The sequence below is a fragment of the Melanotaenia boesemani genome, chromosome 12 (genome assembly GCF_017639745.1).
Source record: "Melanotaenia boesemani isolate fMelBoe1 chromosome 12, fMelBoe1.pri, whole genome shotgun sequence".
NCBI classification, from domain to species: Eukaryota; Metazoa; Chordata; class Actinopteri; order Atheriniformes; family Melanotaeniidae; genus Melanotaenia; species Melanotaenia boesemani.
The window spans coordinates 36,985,641-37,005,095 of NC_055693.1; the positions used below are offsets into that span (position 1 = coordinate 36,985,641).

The 19,455-nt window shown below is 42.8% G+C and overlaps 1 long non-coding RNA gene across 1 annotated transcript in view; it reads right to left on the reverse strand.

Annotated features, from left to right (window-relative positions):
- The window catches only part of LOC121650735, a 69,273-nt gene that overhangs the window by 25,722 nt on the left and 24,096 nt on the right, over nucleotides 1-19,455 (reverse strand). Inside the window, exon 3 of the long non-coding RNA XR_006012325.1 lies at nucleotides 4,449-4,456. This is a non-coding gene — a long non-coding RNA (uncharacterized LOC121650735). The remainder of the gene's footprint in view (nucleotides 1-4,448; nucleotides 4,457-19,455) is intronic.

Sequence of the window (19,455 nt, forward strand, 5' to 3'; positions counted from 1 at the left end):
TCATTCCTACACAAAAGAGAAGTGGATAAATAAGTATAGATAGATAGATAGATAGATAGATAGATACTTTATTGATCCCGAGGGAAATTCAAGCATCCATTAGCATATACATACATTAAAGGTTAGTACTTGACATTAGGGGTTAGTACTTAGTTGTTAAAACATATTCAATTTTTCAATATTCAATTTTTTAAAACATATTATAAAAAAAATTAACCCCTCAGGTGCTGCATGTAGGTGAGATGGCTGCAGGTAGGTGAGCCAGGTGCTGCAGGTAGGTGACGCTGGTGGCAGATAAGTGACGCTAATGCTGTAGGTGACGTAGTTCCGGGGAGACGGCAGATTCAAACTAGGCACACCCAAACATTTATACTTTCATTCAATTGTATTTTGTGCCAGCCTAATCAAAATATTCTTTAAAGTAGGAAAACAGTGTCTTTAAAAGGTACACTCTGGAGCACAGTGGGGAGGATTTGGCCAGCCTGACAGATTTTATAGATCATTGTTACGACAGAATCGTCATGGGGAAACCAAGCAACACCTCCACCCCCTCCACCTCATCCAAGTCCAAGAGACAGCGAAATGAGGATTCACCTGGAGCTATTTCACCACCGGGGAACGACTCAACAGATGTTCTGATCTCTGTAGATAAGAAACTCAGTAGTTTTGATGCGCGTTTGAGCCTGGTAGAAATTCTCCACAAGGAGTTCCAGGCGCTACGTGAATCACTAGAATTCAGCCAGAAGCAGGTGGAAACTCTGGCTGTAGAAAATGCTGGTCTCAGAGAGTCGGTAGAATCCCTCACCGAGGGCTTGACCCGTCTCTCGGAGGAAAATGATCGATCTGCAGGCGCGGAGCATGAGAGAGAACCTGGTATTTGCAGGGATTCCTGAGCAGACGGAGGAGGACCCCGAGACCACGGTGAAAAACTTCATCAAAACCCACATAAAGCTCCCGGAGGAAACGGTGAAAAACATCTCCTTTCACAGAGTCCATCGGCTCGGCGGGAGGAAACCCGGGTCCAGCAGACCAAGACCTATTGTAGCGAAGTTCATCAGCTTCAAACAGAAGGAGCAGGTGAAGAACCAGGGCCGCGAACTGAAGGGAACCAACTTTGGAGTAAACAACCAATATCCCAGAGAGATTCTGGACCGACGGAGAGTCCTGTTTCCCATCAGGAGGAAATTTATCGCTGAAGGCACTCGCGCTGTCATCGCGGTGGATAAATTATTTATTAATGGACAGCTGTACCGCGACCCGGACATCACTCCGTGGCTCTACTGACTTGGTATGTACTTTAATTTTCCTGTTTTCTCACTAGATCATGTTATATCCATAAAACTGCCATAAAAGATAATTTAGTTAACAGTAAATCCACTGCCCGTCTCCACTACACTGCTCTCAGCACAGATGCATTTTTTAAATTACTTTTTTTCTTTGGCACTGTCGCTCTTTTCACTCTTTACACTTCTTCTCTCCGACCCTTTAACGGTTAACGGTAACACTTGTCATTATATTTTATGCACATCAGCACTTTTCATGATTCACAGGAACACACACAGAACAGCACAAGCGCACACACATCCCTGTCACAACCAGCTGGCAGATACACATGCACGTGGAGAAGCAGTGGGATGCACGCACACACGCTTCAGTAATATGCATATAGCCTCATTTCTGTGGTTGGTTCATGAACGAACTCACATTTGTCACTTGGAATGTGCGTGGAGCTGGCACAAGGGAAAAGAGGTTAAACATTTTTAATCGTTTGCAAGAAATGAAAGCAGATATAATATTACTCCAAGAGACTCATTTATCAAACTCAACAATAGATCTTCTCTCAACAACCCAGTTTCCACACGTGTATTCAGCTTGTTATAATTCTAGGCAGAGAGGAGTAGCAACTCTTATTAATAGAAGGTTAAATTTTGATATAGATAATACAATCATAGATCCAGAAGGCAGATTTATAATAGTTACATTATCTATTAAAAATGTTAAGTTATGTATTGCAAATATATCTGGTCCAAATGTAGATGATCCTCCTTCTTTCACTCCTTCTTCGCCTCTATGGTCACTCAGATAACACATTAATTATAGGAGGTGATTTTAACATTATACTGGACAAACAAAGTACCACAGGAGCTCATCGAGTCTGGAAATCCTCAGAAACTGTAAAACAGTACATGTAGGATTTTGGTCTCTGTGATGCTGGACAATGCTGGCACCCACTTTCTACAATATGATATTAGAAATATGGGAAAAACAAAAAATACCTTCAAATATGAACCTAGCCAATATTACTCTACTATTAAAACCAGGTAAAGACCCGACGCTTCCATCCAGTTACCGTCCAATTTCATTAATAAATGTAGATCTCAAAATAATTAGCAAAGCTTTGGCCAGAAGAATAGAAAAAATAACCCCTCTAATAATACATCCTGACCAAACAGGCTTTATTAAAGGTAGACATTCCTCTACTAACATGCGTACATTAATTAACATCATAGATTATTCTACTCTACATAATCTGGAATCCACAGTCATTTCTTTAGACGCAGAAAAAGCATTTGACCGAGTAAACTGGAAATTTTTATTTGCAACGTTAAACAAATTTGGGTTTGGGTCATCTTACATAGATTGGATAAAGATATTATATAACAACCCAAATGCATGTGTGAAGACCAATGATCAAACTTCTCCAAGCTTCTGTTTGCAGAGAGGAACCAGACAGGGCTGCCCGCTTTCTCCATCACTCTTTGCTATTTTTATTGAACCCCTAGCTGCTGCCATAAGACAAAATAAAGAGATTAAAGGAATCCATGCCAAAAATATAGAACATAAGATAAGTCTTTATGCTGATGATGTATTACTTTTCCTCCAGAACTCACTGACATCTCTCCCCCAGACAATCACACTTATTAACACATTCTCATCAATATCTGACTACTCTATTAACTGGTCTAAGACTATTATTATGTCCATCAACTGTGACCTACAAAACATACCCAATACTACAACACAGTCTGGAAACATTAGATATCTAGGCATAAACATTTCCACCAGGTTATCAGAACTAACAAAGCTAAATTATGTCCAGCTACTTAAAGTAATAGAGGATGATCTCTCACGGTGGAGGCACTTACCCATATCACTCATGGGGAGGGTTGCCACAGTTAAAATGATGGTTCTATCTAAAGTAAACTACCTATTTTCAATGATACCCACTAAACCATCCTCCAGCTGGTTTAAGTCACTGGACTCACATATACCAGGCAGTACCAGGCAATATGGGTCCGAAGAGGAGAAAGTCTGTGTCAGCTGATGAGGCTGACATTATAAGAACGCTGGACTCTCCACAGCAGATGTCTCTACTGTTAAGTCACAGCAGGAGCGCATCTTAGAGCAGGTTAAGGATGTCAAGGCACTTCGTGTCCAAATCGAGGAGCGGGACGTCTGCAACGCAGCCAAATGGAGGAAGGAGTCAAGCATCTTACTCAACTAGAGAGACGGGTTATGGATCTTGAGCAGTACACGAAGATGAATGACGTCATCGTCACTGGGCTTCAGGTTAAACCCCGCTTGTACGCTCGGGCTGTAGCCGCTGATAGCGGGGATATAGCCACTGAGCAGGAGAACAACTCAACCGAGCAACAAGTGGTTGCCTTCTTACAATCAAAGGGCATTGCGATGAAATCCAACGATGTTGAAGCATGTCACTTATTACCAAGGAAAAATAAAAATTAAACACCCGCCATCATCATAAGGTTTGTAAATAGAAAACACAAGATTGCGCTACTAAAAGAAGGAAGGAAACTTAAAGGGACAAATGTTTACATCAATGAGCACTTGACAAAGCACAATGCAGACATTGCCAAAAAAGCGAGATATTTGAGGAAAATAAAAAAAATTCAACACACCTGGACTGCAAACTGCAAAATATTCATTAAGCTTAATGGATCACCAGAAGAAGCAAAAGTTCTGATGGTAAAAAGTGTGGAGGAATTGGACAAGTATCAATGAATCTCATCTGTAAGAACCTCCGCGTAAACTATGGCATACATCCAAAGAAGTCAATCATCTGCACTTGAAGACAATAGTAATATGTTCCAGGAAATGAATGAGCAGGACAGTGTGCAACTACAAACATTTCAATACACAGATCATACCAGACAGGATATGGAATGCGATATTGACCCAGATAAGAACTTCTTCACCTCTACAAGTAATGAATGTTGTTATTATACTGACGAACAATATAATGAAATTAACAAGGATGGAAAATTATCAGTAATACATATAAACAGTAGAAGTCTTTATGCAAACCTGTTAACATCAAGAACTTTTTAAATCAGTTCAAACAACCATTCAGTATTATTGCTGTCTCAGAGACATGGTTACTGAGGAAAAAGGAGTAAACTTCGAGTTGGATGGGTATGAATTTATACACATGGATCTCAGAAACAAAGGTGGAGGAGGAGTTGGATTATTTGTGGACAAAAACTTGAAATTTAAAGTTATAGAGAACATGTCAGTGGTTATAGACAATATGCTTGAGTGTGTATCAGTGGAAATTTACAGAGAAAAAACTAAAAACTTGATTATAAGTTGCATGTACAGGTCACCAGGCTCGTGTGTTGAACTGTTTAGTGACCGGATGGAGGAACTACTTGCAACTAAACAAAAAAAACAAACAAAACTATAATAATCTGTGGGGACTTCAATATTGATTTGCTTAATGCGAAGGAACACAGAAAGACAGAAGAGTTCATCAATAAATTATACAGCATGACTTTGTACCCTAAAATCACCCGACCCACCAGGATAACATGTCATAGTGCAACACTTATTGACAATATATTTACCAATGACATCTTCAACAACACAACTAGTGGAATTTTAATAAGTGATATCAGTGACCATTTACCAGTATTCACAATGTTTAATAATGACGGCAAGTCTATTGATCATGATAAACAATTAAATACAGAAGACTGAGAACAACTGAAGCAATAGAGGATTTGAAAAATGACCTAATTGCACACAACTGGAATAATGTATATAATAATAATAACGTAAATGAAGCATATGAAGAATTTATGAGAGCATTTAAATTTCTATATGACAAATGACAAAAACTGTCCCTTAAAGAAAGTCAATAAAAAAACTAAAAGATGTGGGTCTTCCTTGGATAACAAAGGGACTGCGTAATGCTTGTAGAAAAATGAATTCACTCTACAGAGAATTTATAAAACAAAGAACTGAAGAGGCTTAAAATAAATATAAAAAATATAAGAACAAATTAATAAATATCCTAAGAACAGCAAAGAAAGAATACTATAAAAATCTATTAGATAATAACAAGAACGATGTTAGAGAAATATGGAAAATCCTGAACACAGTAATAAAAAAATCTTCTAGTCAGATAAGCTACCCTAAATATTTTGTTGTAAATGATACAGAAAACTACAATACGAATGATGTGGCTGATTGTTTTAATAAATTCTTTGTAAGTATTGGGCCAGAACTGGTAGAAACCATCCCTGACGCAGGACAGGATAATCCCTGTCTGGTTGATAGAAACCTAAGTTCTATGTATCTCGCTGCAGTGGAGGAAAAAGAAGTCATTGAAACAGTTCTAAAATGTAAGAATAAAACTTCTGTAGATTGTGATGGTATTGATATGACTATTGTTAAGAAAGCTATCAATGGAATCTCAAAACCACTCACGTATATCTGTAATTTATCATTTCAGTCTGGTACATTTCCTAATAAAATGAAAATAGCCAAAGTAATCCCACTGTATAAATCTGGGAATAAACACCAATTTACAAACTATAGACCAGTTTCACTACTTTCTCAATTCTCCAAAATTCTAGAAAAACTTTTTAAAATTAGACTGGATAAATTCATAGAAAAATACAAAATACTTCATGAAAATCAATATGGATTCCGGGCAAATAGAGCAACATCAATGGCAATTATAGATTCTATAGAAGATATAACAAATTCATTAGATAAAAGATTGCACACAATGGGATTATTTTTTGATTTGAAGAAAGCATTTGATACAATTAATCACGATATTTTTGTGTATAAATTAGACCGATATGGGATTAGAGGTAAGGTACTTGACTGGATCAAGAGTTTTCTGACAGAAAGGAAGCAGTTTGTCAAGCTTGGGGAAGTCTGCTCCACTAGTTTGGACATTTCTTGTGGTGTCCCACAGGGGTCAGTCTTGGGCCCCAAATTGTTCATTCTTTATATAAATGATTTATGTAAGGTAACAAATGTGTTAAAGCTGCTCTTATTTGCAGATGATACCAGTGCATTTTGTTCTAGCAGTAATCTCCAGTTGTTAATAAAGGAGATTAACATAGAATTTAAAAAAAAAATGAAATTATGGTTTGATCGAAATAAATGATCATTAAATTTGACGAAAACCAAAATAATGGTGTTTGGAAATGATCAAACAAATTTGCAGACTGAAATTATGTTGGATGGGGAAGAGATTGAAAGAGTGAATAAAATCAAATTTTTAGGGTTGATAATAGATGAACAAATTAGTTGGAAACAACACATTAGACATATCCACAGTAAAGTTTCAAGAAGTTTAGCAGTATTAAAAAAAACAAAACAGAATTTAGATCATAAATCCCTACAAACTCTTTATTGCTCATTAGTTCTTCTATATTTTAATTACTGTGGAGAAGTTTGGGGTAATAATTACCAAACTATTTGTTCTCCAAAAGAAAGTCCTAAGGATCATCCATGAGGTAGGTTATAGGGACCATACCAATTCATTATTTTTGCAGTCAAAATTATTAAAATTGAAAGACATTATTAATTTACAGACTATACAAATTTTATTTAGGGCAAAACACAAATTACTACCTGCAAATATTCAAGGACTGTTTACAGAGAGGGAAGGGGGTTATCTTTTGAGAGGGAAATTTAATTATAAGGTCAAAAGGGTGAAAACAAGGAGGAGATGTTTCTGTATTTCTGTTTGTGGAGTAACACTGTGGAATAAGTTGAATGTGGAGCTCAAGGAATGTTCAAATTTAAAGCAATTTAAAAAAATGTTTAAAGATGGTTGAACAATATCAAATCATTTAAATGTGTATTGTGATATGAAATTAACAGGAAGTGGAAAATATTATTTTAACTTTGGAGAAGGGTGGGATTTAATAAGTTTTACTTCTTCCCGCCCCTTTTCGAGCATGATCTTTGTTTCATTTTTCTTTTTTGTATTTGGAATTCTCATGGCTGTACATGTGGTTTTGTATGTGCTCGAAATAAACTACTACTAAAAAAAAAAGAAAATACAAGAATTTTTATGGAAAAACAAGCCATCACGTATCAGTCTAAAAACTTTACAACAGACTAGAGGCGGATTGGAGCTACCCAACTTTAATCATGTTTTCTTAGCTAACAAGCTGCAGTGTATCTCCAAATGGCTTAAACCTAGCAGTCTGGATGAATCATGGTTAGATGTAGAGCAAGCATTGTGTGAGGATCTGTTTATCTCTGACCTGCCATTCATCAGCTCAACCATCAAAACACATAAGTGTTTTAAAAGCATCAATATCAGTTCCTCTTTAGTGGCTTGGTGGGATTTTCTAAAAATAACCAAATCCTCACTTTTTCCATGTAAGTTTACACCCCTCTGGAACAACCCTGACATCCTGCAAAACAAAAAGCTTATCAATTTTACTCAATGGAAAAATAAAGGAATAAAACAGAACATATAATAGAAAATGGAAACTTCTCATTTAATATTTTCATTTCACAATATGGAATCAGTAGCAAAACATTTTTAGAATATCACCAGCTTAAATCTATTATATGTAAAAAATATACCATTAATCAATGAAACTTACAGCTACCTATTAGGTTGGCAGAATTCATGAATCTCAATGCCCCAAAGCTATTATCAAAAACATATAGACTATTATCTAAACTAGAAGACTCAATCTGTCTTCCAACTTCAAAATGGGAGGATGACTTATCCAGTAACTTTAATAAAGATAAATGGTCACAAATATGTTTAAACACCTTTAAAATGACTAAGAATTCAAATATGCAACTAATACAATTTAAAATTCTGCATAGAACTCATTATACAGGACAAAGGATGTTCAGGATGGGTCTGTCACAATCAAACATCTGCACACACTGCAATGAAAACACACCTGACAACTATCTCCATGCCTTCTGGTCCTGTACACCTGTCCGCAGGTTCTGGCTTCAGGTATGTGTGGACATGTCAACATGGTTTAAATGTAATATTCCTACAATCCCCGCACTATGTCTACTAGGTGACTTGGGTGACATTAATATGGCAATTAACTCTGCACACATGATACGCACAGCATTATGCATCGCAAAGAAAACTATCTTTGTGAACTGGAAAAACAAAAATAATCTGTGTATTCAGCAGTTTAGGAATCTCTTAGTTGACCACATCAGTAGTGAGACAATGTCTGCCTCCTCAAAGAACTATTTAGCTGAATCTCATTCCCTCTGGTCCCCTGTGCTTAGTTCCATCACTTAGTGTAGGTGGAGGACTGTGACCTTGTTGCTATAGGGGTTTGGAAAATGGCCGGGAGTGACTGGTGGTTGCGGGTTCTTTGTGGTTGCCCGTGGTGCGGGACCGGGCTGCTCTGCGGTGGGGGTGGCTCTGGGTCTGGCCTCGTCGGGGGCTGTGGGGGCCAGCGGTTGGAGTCGCCTCGTGGCAGGGGGGTGAGGCCACTGGTGGTGCCTGGGGTGGTGGGCGTCGGTCCTGGGCCGGGTGGCCGGGCTATTCTGGGGCAGGCTGGGCGGGGGTTCTGGGCTCTGGTGCCCGGGGGTGGTCCTCCTCCCTCCGGGGTGGTGGGCTCCGTATGTGCCTGGGGTCTGGGCCTGCCCGAATGTGCTGCCGTGGTGTGGGTTGGTGCATGCCCTGGTGTCTGGTTGACACCCTGGGACCCAGGGTATGGCCCGGGGGCAGGGGGGGGTGCAGGGGTTTGAAGGAGGGCTGAGTGGGATTCGGGGGATTATAGGGGGAGGTGCTGGGATATGAGACAGGAATGCTTGTATGTTGTGTGTGTCTGTACTTTGGATGATGTTTGTGTGGATGTGGGGGTATGTTTGTGTGCTTGTGTATGCATGTGTTAGGATGAGTGGGGGTGTGTCTGGGGAGTGAGAGTGGGAGGGTTGGATGCTGTGTGAGTGTGGGTGGGGCTGAGAGGGCATATATGAGTTAGGATGAGCGGGAGTGTGCAAGGAAATAGGTGTATGCATGTGTTTCTGTGTGTGGTTGGGGCGGGGTTAAGTGCACTTGTGGGGGGGGGGGGATGGTGGGGGGGGGGGTCCCCATCCTCTCATTCCCCGTTAGGGGTGTGGGAGGGTGGTGACGGCTCACTGGCTGTGGTCCCTGAGTGGCCTGGTCGTGGGGGGCGGCCTCCCCTGGCCTGTTTTGCCCTGGGGGGCCTCCTGGGGAGCGGGGGTGCCTAATGCCACTAGAGGCTCATCATCCAGAGGGACCCCTCTTACTTCCCGCTCTCTCTGTCTTACACACACACACACACACACACACACACACACACACACACGTAGGGAGTTGGGAGGTGTGGAGCCATGCGAGGTGAAACGGAGGAGACCATTCAGTGGTCTCCTTGGTGCACCCCGTGGCGACTCGCCTCTCAGTTTTAATTGCACCAAGACACCAAAACACAAGAAACACAATACACAAACAACACCTGGGGGGCATGGCATGCGGTGCATGTCAGGCGGGGCTCCCGGCTCATTGTGGTCACTGACCCTCAATTTTAATTGCACACAACACACACTACCTAAACAGTCAGGAGCGGGGAGGGAGAGGGTATTGGGGACCTCTCACACCCCTGTTCCCCCTGTGTGTGGCCAGGGGCGGGCAGGGGGTGGCTGTGCTGGTGGGCTGCTGGCTCTGTGGGTGTTGGGTCAAGGGGGGGTGCTTGGGGCTTGCTGTCCTCTGGTCCACCTGGGGTGTCCCCCACGGGGCATGGTGGATGGGTTGTGTGTGGCATGACTGTGTGGCGGTGAGTGATTGTGGGTGCGGCGTGGGGGAGGGTGTGAGTGTGGGGTTATATGGGGTGCAAATTGGAGTAGGTGGGGAGTGGGGGGTGGGGGCTGATAGCACCCTGGTTCTCGGGGTGTGCGGCTGGAACATCGGGGTGTCTGCTGGCCTGCGCCGGGTGGCTGTCTGGGGGGGCCTGGTCCTCCTAGGCATGTTGCGGGCCCTCTGCCTTTGGGGGGTGGGGCGGCCACCTCTGGGCTCCTGGGGCCCTGGGCCCTTCGCTTGGGCTGCCCTGGGTAGCCGGTCCCTGGCAGGGCCGGCGGCTGCCGATCTTGGCCCACTGGGACTGGGCTCTTGCTGGGGCTCTCCTCTGCCGCCCTTCGGGTGGGGCTGGAGTCGTCTTCGTGGTGGGGTAGCTTGGGTTGGCGTTCCGGGTCTGCTGCTGGGGGCCCGGGCCTCTGGCCCTGGTCTGCCTCTGGCCTCCGTGGAGGCGTGGTCGTATTTGCATGATCTCACTCACCACTCTTCATCACTGATCCCTCCTCTTCCTCAAGCTCTGCATGCTGACACAGTCACTGACTTGTCCAGTGGATTTTAATACTAAGCGGTAATTATTTTTTTTAATTTTTCCTGTGAGTTAGTATCTGGTCGCTGTTATGTCTTTTTGATTTGGTTATTATTTAAAAACTCTTAATGACTAGTTTTTTTCTCTGTGTGTGTTTCTGCTTTTGTAAAAGTTGTAGGAAATTTTCTGGTGTGTTCATGTACAGGTGTAACAGTTTGTTGTCTGGTGATGGTGTGGATTGAAGGGTCGTTTCCTTCTGTCTGTGATCTTTTTGTCTCCTTTCTTCTTTCCCTTTTGCTCTTTTTTGCTATTTTCCATCTTTTTCTGTCCCCTCCGGTCAGGTCCAGCAAGATTACATAGATTCCGTGATTCAAAGTAAATAAATAAATAATTTAATCAGATTATCTAGAGGAGCCTTACCCATAGGCCTCCCCTTGGCAGAGCAAATTTGTTCAGCACGATACAGAAACCAGATTATCATTTTGCTGCTATGATGCTGGACAGGACAAGTTAAAAAAAACAAAAAACCAAAGCAAGCAGGTGACCTCGAGCAGAGTTGCCACCCACACGGTTCAAAACCCAGGCTGCAGTCTTTATTGTAGAACAGCATAGCCTCAACTGTCATTCTTCAAATTCTAAAAAGAAAGTTATTTCCTCACTACAGCTTTCTTTATATCATTGTATATTAAAATAACTACACTGCCATGTTTGAAACTCCGTTTGTGTAGCCAGGTCTCTTTATCCCCATTACACCATAAGCAAAACCATTTAAGAGTACTAGATGGAACCTCAAATGATGGGAGACAGTATCAGTTTAATTCTTCTTCCACTCTTGTACATTTTAGTGAAAATAAATATAACTCACCTGAATGTAAACTGTGCACGCTTTAAATAAAACCAGCACAATTACACATGCACATTACTCACAAAGGCAACCCTCAAAAAATTGTCTATTATATCAGTGGCCCCAGCTCTGGTCCTCAAGGCCCACGATCCCGCTTTGTTTCGGAACAGGAAACAAGAGGAAACAAAAGGAAAAAAGAAACTTTTCGGGACTTCCCTCGGAATTTATGTTTTCCTCAGAAGTAAAGTGATCCAGATGCATTCATGGGTATATCATTTAGCATGGGACCATCTAGGCCATAACTAGAGAGGATAAAGGCTAAAATGGCACAAAAAGTTTTAAAAAGAAAGAAAATGGCAATACCAACCAGCAGCAGACATAAGTTGTTGGAAGATTTCTTTTAAAATGTGGTATTTTTACAATCTCTCTTTTAGACACTACAGTGAAGTTAAAGTGATGTTCTGGTGGAATTTAATGCTGTATTTATTACCAGTAGCATGGTGAGATGCTTTAATTATGACCACGTGTTGCTTATGTTTCTGTAAGATTCCGGGTTGTTGTTTATCTTCTCGGTTTTTGTTCTGAGTTGATAAATCCATGAAAAGGAACAAACAATTACTAAAAGAAAGTCGGGAATTTGCAAAAGAAAGCTTGTTTAAATGACAACTTTCATTTACATATTTTACTCGATGCTGAAAATGCATTTTTAAGAGGGCAAATTACATGGACAAGCTGAAAACCAGCAGCAGTGTTAGCCTGATATGTGAGGCAAACAGACACATGGCAGCAATCAGCTGGGTGAACCTGAGCCACATCCACATCATTCAATGTCCTGGTCATTGTCAGCTGAAGAAGTCCCGACTCAGCAGCTCTTTTCCAGCCTTAATACTCAGGAGGTGTTTGGCTAATTCAGCACAAGTCCGACCCGTTCCATGCAGGCAGACTTTTACCATCATATTATCATAACCGTCACTTATTCTTAGTTAAAACTTAGTTAAAACTAAATGGCAATAAAGAAAATAAAGTCTTTACAGCTTTCCCAAACAACAAACAGCAACACAAGCTTCCTGAAGTTCTGCAGCTGTGAGCATTGTCTCGTTCATCCAATCTCTGTCAGCTTTATTAACAAGAACATGCCTCAGAGCAATTCATCCTAACTTTACAGAAATCAAGCACACACACCAGTCGCATGCAGTGGCATGTGTTGTTTTAGTCCACAGCTGGAAATATTATTTGAGAATTAGCCACGCCCCTGACTCAGCGTCACAGCGTTTACCACAGAACTCTCAGTCATGGTTGACCCACACCCGAAACACCCAAGTTCAAAATAATCAAAACTAAAGCTAAATGTTATCCCAAATGAAGGATTTGGACCTGAATTAATCCGCAAAGAGAGACTGCTGTACTTGGTTCGGCTTGCAATTACTAGAAGGTGCCCGAGGGTCTCTGTGGACCGGTCGGGATCTGTTGCCTGCGGGGGGGCTGGTGGCCTGGGTCTCGGGACCGCTGGCCTGACTCTGGCCTCTGTTCAAGTGAGGTGGCATCTGCATGATCACTCTGCATGGTCACTCCTTCCTGAACGTCTCCACACAGTCTTTGCGTCGCCGTGTGGCCGAGTTCTCCAACACATCCACACAGGTTTCTCTGCGCGTGTTCTTGAATACAGCAGTTTCACTTATATCTATTATCATATTTTGTTTCTTTTTTTAATTATTTCTGTTCTTATTATTATTATTACTCTTACTCTTATTATTATTATTGTTACTATTATCAACTAGTTGTGTAATGACCTACTGGCTAGGATGATCGTAGCTATATATGTTGTAAGTAGTATGGATTACATGGTCTTCTGTATGAGGTTTCAAGTCCCCACCCGCACTCCCCACACCCTTTCTGTCCCTCTCTCTCCCCTCCCTCTTCTCTCTACTTTCTTTTCTCTCTCTCTCTCTCTGTCCCCTCCGGTCGAGTCCAGCATTAAGAGTCTGATTTAATAAAGTTTTTCATCAAGAGGGACTTTATACATGTAGTATAAATCCCTGCTTGATAGAGTAAAATTGCCCAGCACCAGACAGCAGCCAGACAATCATTCTGTTTGCAACGATGCTGGACAAGACAGGTTAAAAAAAAAAAAAAAAAAAAAAAAAAAAAAAAGAAGGTGCCCGAGGGTGGCGCTCTGTCAGACATGGCAGACTTTCTGCTTCTTTCACGTCAAATAACGTCTTCAGGCTTTTATTCACCTCTTGCTGCATGAAGGTTGGACAGAAGTTATATAAACACACAGCAACATGCAGTGATCTGATTTTTATGTCACTGCTGAACAGCGTTAACAATACTGGCAACGTATGACTGAAAAGGTTCTTCTCTTATATATCATTAACCTGGGTTCGTTTAGGAAACAGAAGGTCAGCAGTCCTTGATCTCTGGCTGAACCCGGACATTGTTGTGACTCCACGCATGGAGATTTTCCATCACTGTACTTCATTTTGCACATAAAGCAGCAAATGATGTTTGATTCAGCGTCCAGCTTGTTGGTGTCTTTGCAGACTGAATGTGTGCAGGCAGGGTGCACAGCGAGGTGCTAGTGCAGACCTGCAGATGCATCATTTGGGAAATTATTTGGGTTTCTGCAGTTCTATAAAACACTCAGCTAACCCACCTCACCGGCTTCATCCTCGTACATCCAGTAAATGGTTTCATCGTTCTGGACATGCCTCATTGAAACCTGTCCTTAGATCACATTAAAACCTTCTAAATCAACTACAGAATGGTTGAATGAGAAGAAAGTTCTTGTTTTTTGGCAAAGACTAAGTTCGGACCATAAAACCAAATGGAGATGCTGTGGTGTTGAATCGTGTGATATGTCTGGATGAGAGGGCTGGTCACCAGCTGTTAACAAGGTGCTTCAAATACACTCAGATTTTAGCTCTTTTTCCCACCACTTTTATTTTCTGTATGTTTGGAATTGATGCCATGTTCCCCTCTGGTTCCTTTGTGTTTATGATCTGACTGTGCTGAGCTGACATTGGAAAGCCTGGACTTCTGTTTATGTAGTGCGACAGTGAGTGTCTTTGTTTAACCTGGCAGTGCAGTTTCCCCCTCCAGCGAGGGCTGTCAATGCTGCAGTGAAGTCTCTTCATCCCTGTGTACACTCCACCAAACTGGTGTGTAACAGCTTCTGTTTTCCTGCTACCCTCATTACACCAAGCTTTCCCTTCAATTTGTCTTCACCTACTGAAGTTGTATTTAAAATTACACCCCTATGTGTGGGGGTGAACACGTGTCAAGGCTTAGGGCAGAGTGTTGCCATGTGTCAGATTAGAGGATTTGTGAGAGACACAATAACAGCGGTCATTAATCAGCAATTCCTCCCTGTCACACAGTATGCTGCTTAACCTTCATCGGATAGAGGTTAAATGGAACGAGAAGGAGCAGCAGTAGTCACAGTTGAACATGTCAAAAGCACTTATTTTCCCTGATCTGTAAAGAATCGCTCATTAGTGGTTCTGCTGCTGTTCCAATCATTTTTTTCTTCAAGAGAATTTGTTGGTCTTCCAGCACCACCAGTCACAAAGAAATGGAAAAAAAACTTCCAAATTATCAACTTTAGCTCTGACTAGAGATATTCACGCCAAGTGCAAGTCAGGTCTCAAGTCTTTGATCTCCAATCCAAATCAGATCATAAGTCATATAAATCTGTCATGTGGCGCCAGCCCACCACATTAAAACATGTGACCTCTTCCTTGCTAACAGCACTAATCATTAGCAAAAACAGACAAATGCTCCACCCTTCTCCACCAGACCTTTTTTATTTAACTAAAGTGGTTCTATTATGCTCATTTCAGGCTCATTTATTTTAATATGCGAGTCCAAAAGGGCAGAAGTTAATCCACCATTTTTCACAAACCCCTATTTTATCAATCCTGTCCATAGGCCTCAGATCAGCCTCTGTCAGAAACAACCAGAATGAGACTAAGCAACCTGGAGTGACTCGGCAAACTGCAGCAACTCGACAACCTGCATCGACTCGGCAACCCACATCGACTCTGCAACCTGCATTGACTCAGCAACCCATAGCCACTTAGCAGACTGCAACGACTCAACAACCCGCATCGACTCGGCAACCCGTATCAACTCTGCAACCTGCATTGACTCAGCAACCCATAGCCACTTAGCAGACTGCAACGACTCAACAACCTGCATCGACTCGGCAACCCGCATCGACTCTGCAACCTGCATTGACTCAGCAACCCATAGCCACTTAGCAGACTGCAACGACTCAACAACCCGCATCGACTCGGCAACCCGTATCAATTCTGCAACGCGCATTGACTCAGCAACCCCCATCGACTCGGCAACCCTCATCGACTCAGCAACCCATAGCGACTCAGCAACCCAGAGCCACTCAGCAAACTGCAGCGACTCAACAACCCGCATCGACTCAGGAACCCGCAACGACTCGGCGACCCGCATCGACTCAACAACCCATATCAACTCAGCAATCTGCAGCGACTCGGCAACCCGGAGCCACTCACCAAACTGCAGCAACTCAACAATCCGCATCGACTCTGCAACCCACATGAACTCGGCAACCCTCATTGACTCAGCAACCTGGTGCAACTGGGAAATCCGAAGCCACTTAGCCAACTGCAGCGACTCGACAACCCACATCGACTCTGCAACCCGCATTGACTCCGCAACCCGCATCGACTCCGCAACCTGCATCGACTCAGCAACCCGCATCAACTCAGCAACACACAGCAACTCGGCAACCTGGAGCCACTCAGCAGACTGCAGCGACTTGACAACCCGCATCGACTCGGAAACCTGCAGCATCTCGGCAACCTGCATTGACTCATCAGGAATGCAGCACAACATATCTGTTTACCTGCTTACCAGCTATAGGCCAATATAACACTATTTGCTGTCCTTTACCCGCCTTATATATTTGTACATGCCCTGTTAACAAGTGTACATGTGGCAAATGCAGCACAATGCCAACAGAGGAACACTCTTAAAAAATAATACACTGGCTTAACTTTGCAAAAGCAAACCTGCTATGGCTTCCTGGTGGCAACTCTGCTCGAGGTCACCTGCTTGCTTTGTTTTTTTTTTTTTTTTAACTTGTCCTGTCCAGCATCATAGCAGCAAAATGATAATCTGGTTGCTGTATCGTGCTGACCAAATTTGCTCTGCAAAGGGGAGGCCTATGGGTAAGGCTCCTCTTGATAATCTGATTTATTTATTTACTTTGAATCACGGAATCTATGTAATCTTGCTGGACCTGACCGGAGGGGACAGAAAAAGATGGAAAAGAGCAAAAAGAGCAAAAGGGAAAGAAGAAAGGAGACAAAAAGATCACAGACAGAAGGAAACGACCCTTCAGTCCACACCATCACCAGACAACAAACTGTTACACCTGTACATGAACACACCAGAACATTTCCTACAACTTTTACAAAAAAAAGAGCTGCTAGTCATTAAGAGTTTTTAAATAATAACCAAATCGAAAAGACATAACAGCGACCAGATACTAACTCACAGGAAAAAAAGAAAAAAAAAAGAATTATCGCTTAGTATAAAAAACCCACTCGACAACTCAGTGACTGTGTCAGCATGCAGAGTGGTGAGTGAGATCATGCCTAGCATGTGCTAGGATGAGTGGGGGTGTGTCTGGGGAGTGAGAGTGGGTGGGTTGGATGCTGTGTGAGTGTTTATATTGTGTGGGTGGGGCTGAGGAGGCATATATGAGTTAGGATGAGCGGGAGTGTGCAAGGAAATAGGTGTGTGCATGTGTTTCTGTGTGTGGTTGGGGCAGGGTTAAGTGCACTTGTGGGGGGGCCTGGGGGTGGTGTGCCGTGGGTCTGCCGCTGTCCCCATCCTCTCATTCCCCGTTAGGCATATGGGGGGGTGGGTACCTTGTGGGGTCGGTGACGGCTCACTGGCTGTGGTCCCTGAATGGCCCGGTCGTGGGGGGCAGCCTCTCCTGGCCTGTCTTGCCCTGGGGGACCTCCTGGGGAGTGGGGGTGCCTAATGCCGCTAGAGGCTCAACATCCACATCCACCAGAAGCACCAAATCCTTTGGCCAGTTTTCATCATGCAGGAGTTGCTGCAGTCAGAGTCACTATCAGCTCATATTTTCCATTAGATGGTGAAATGTCTCTTTTTCATCATCTGATATGTTGTTGATCTTCTGGAACTGGGGTTCTACACGTGTTAAACTTCCTCTCAAAGTTATTAAGCCATTTCTTTGCAAGATAAGTAAAAAGTTATCCTTAATGTCCAGAACAATCATATTACAGCAACATGCAAAGACAACGTGATGACATAAGCAAAATAAAAGAAACAAAATCTAATTTTTTAAAGGTTATGTGTGGTCAGTATATTCCTTTCATACAGCTGTTTCATCCAATAATGCAGATTAAATACTTGTGTTTCTTTTTCTCATGTCTTTTACCAATGTCATCTTGTCTGGGGTTAAAATGAGAAGGTTACGGAGCACAGTGATGTCATTAGACCAGCATAATGCCCGTTAGAGTTGTCCTTGTCCTCAAAACACCACTGCTGCTGTCTTGGAAGACTGATGTTCTTGACATTTTAACCAGCCAGCGTGTATGTTGGAAAGACAAAAACGGGCAGAGGGAAACCTGCTCACATTCCTGCTCATTCTCGTGTATCGACCGCATGCAGAGAGCTTGATTTGTCAAATGCACTGCAGGCTGCTGCACATTCAGTAAACCATGAACTTGTCTTCTGCTGGGAAATGCATACCATCTCCCAAAAGATAAAATTCATAAAGAATCAGGTTCTCTTTTTTTGCTTTTGGGAAGATCAATGATTACTTTTCCTGTGGTCTGTTATCAAGGTCATGGAAGAGATCAGATGTTTTTTCTCTCCATCAGCTGGGGGCAGCCTCACATCTCTGCTGAGTGGGAAGATGTATGAATCAGGCTGAGTGCAGCTCCTCACCTACCAACCCGAACATTCATCATTCCTCAGCGCAAGGAAACAGACACAGATGTCGCGCCACGCCAGAGTCTGTTCAGCCAAGGTCAAACAGACCTTCATCTTACAGCACACACACCTCTGTCTTCCATTGTCATCATCTCAAACTAACATGGAGGAAGAGTCAGAGGTTTCACTATTAGCCTCCACGAGTACACAGCTGAAGCGTTTCCTGTTCCTCATAAACGTTTCTGCTTGTGTTGTTTATCCTTTAATTAAGTCACTCCAGCAAACAAAAACACCAGGACAAAACAGGAAGGTCAATTATTAAAGTCATCAGTGACTGCAGCCGGAGGTGGAGGGTTAAAGGCCTGGCAGGCTGCTGCTCGGATGGAGGAACAACGATAGGCTGCGAATCCCAGATGTCCCTGGTGAAACTCTAAAACTACTGCTCATAGGAGATGAAGTCTGTGACAGACAAGGCATGATGGATGAAGAGTCAAAAGATTTTGCTCCACCTGAAATCTTGCTGTTGACTCTACTGAGCCAAAGAGAAAGACAACCCTGGGTTAATCCTATGTTACAAACAATGAAACAGCATGGTGAATATCATCATGTGATGGTGGCCCTCAAGGCTGATCCAGATGTTTTATTTTGTCTGATTCTGTCTGGTTGGTTGTAGTGCCAGGCGAAAGAGACAAAAGTTGAACATTTTTCTTGTGTCACGTCTCAAGCCACCATGTGCACGTCTACGTGAACGAGCGCAACATTTCACATGCACAAATGTCGCCTATCGCTTGGCTGGAGGAGGGCAGTGAGTTCTGCCTCATGGTGCAAGTTCTATAAAAACGGATGGAGAAGGAGTGACTTTGCCTCCCATGTGTCCAGCCCATAACACTGGATTTGAAGCCGGGTGGGTGGTGGGGGCCCGGAGAAGGGACTAGGCCCAAGGCAGAGGAGGTGCGACCTTCTTGGAAACATGAACCCGGTGATGGACTCAGACCTAAAGACCACCGAACAGACCAAAAATCAAGGTGGAGTGATGGATTCAGACCTAAATAACAC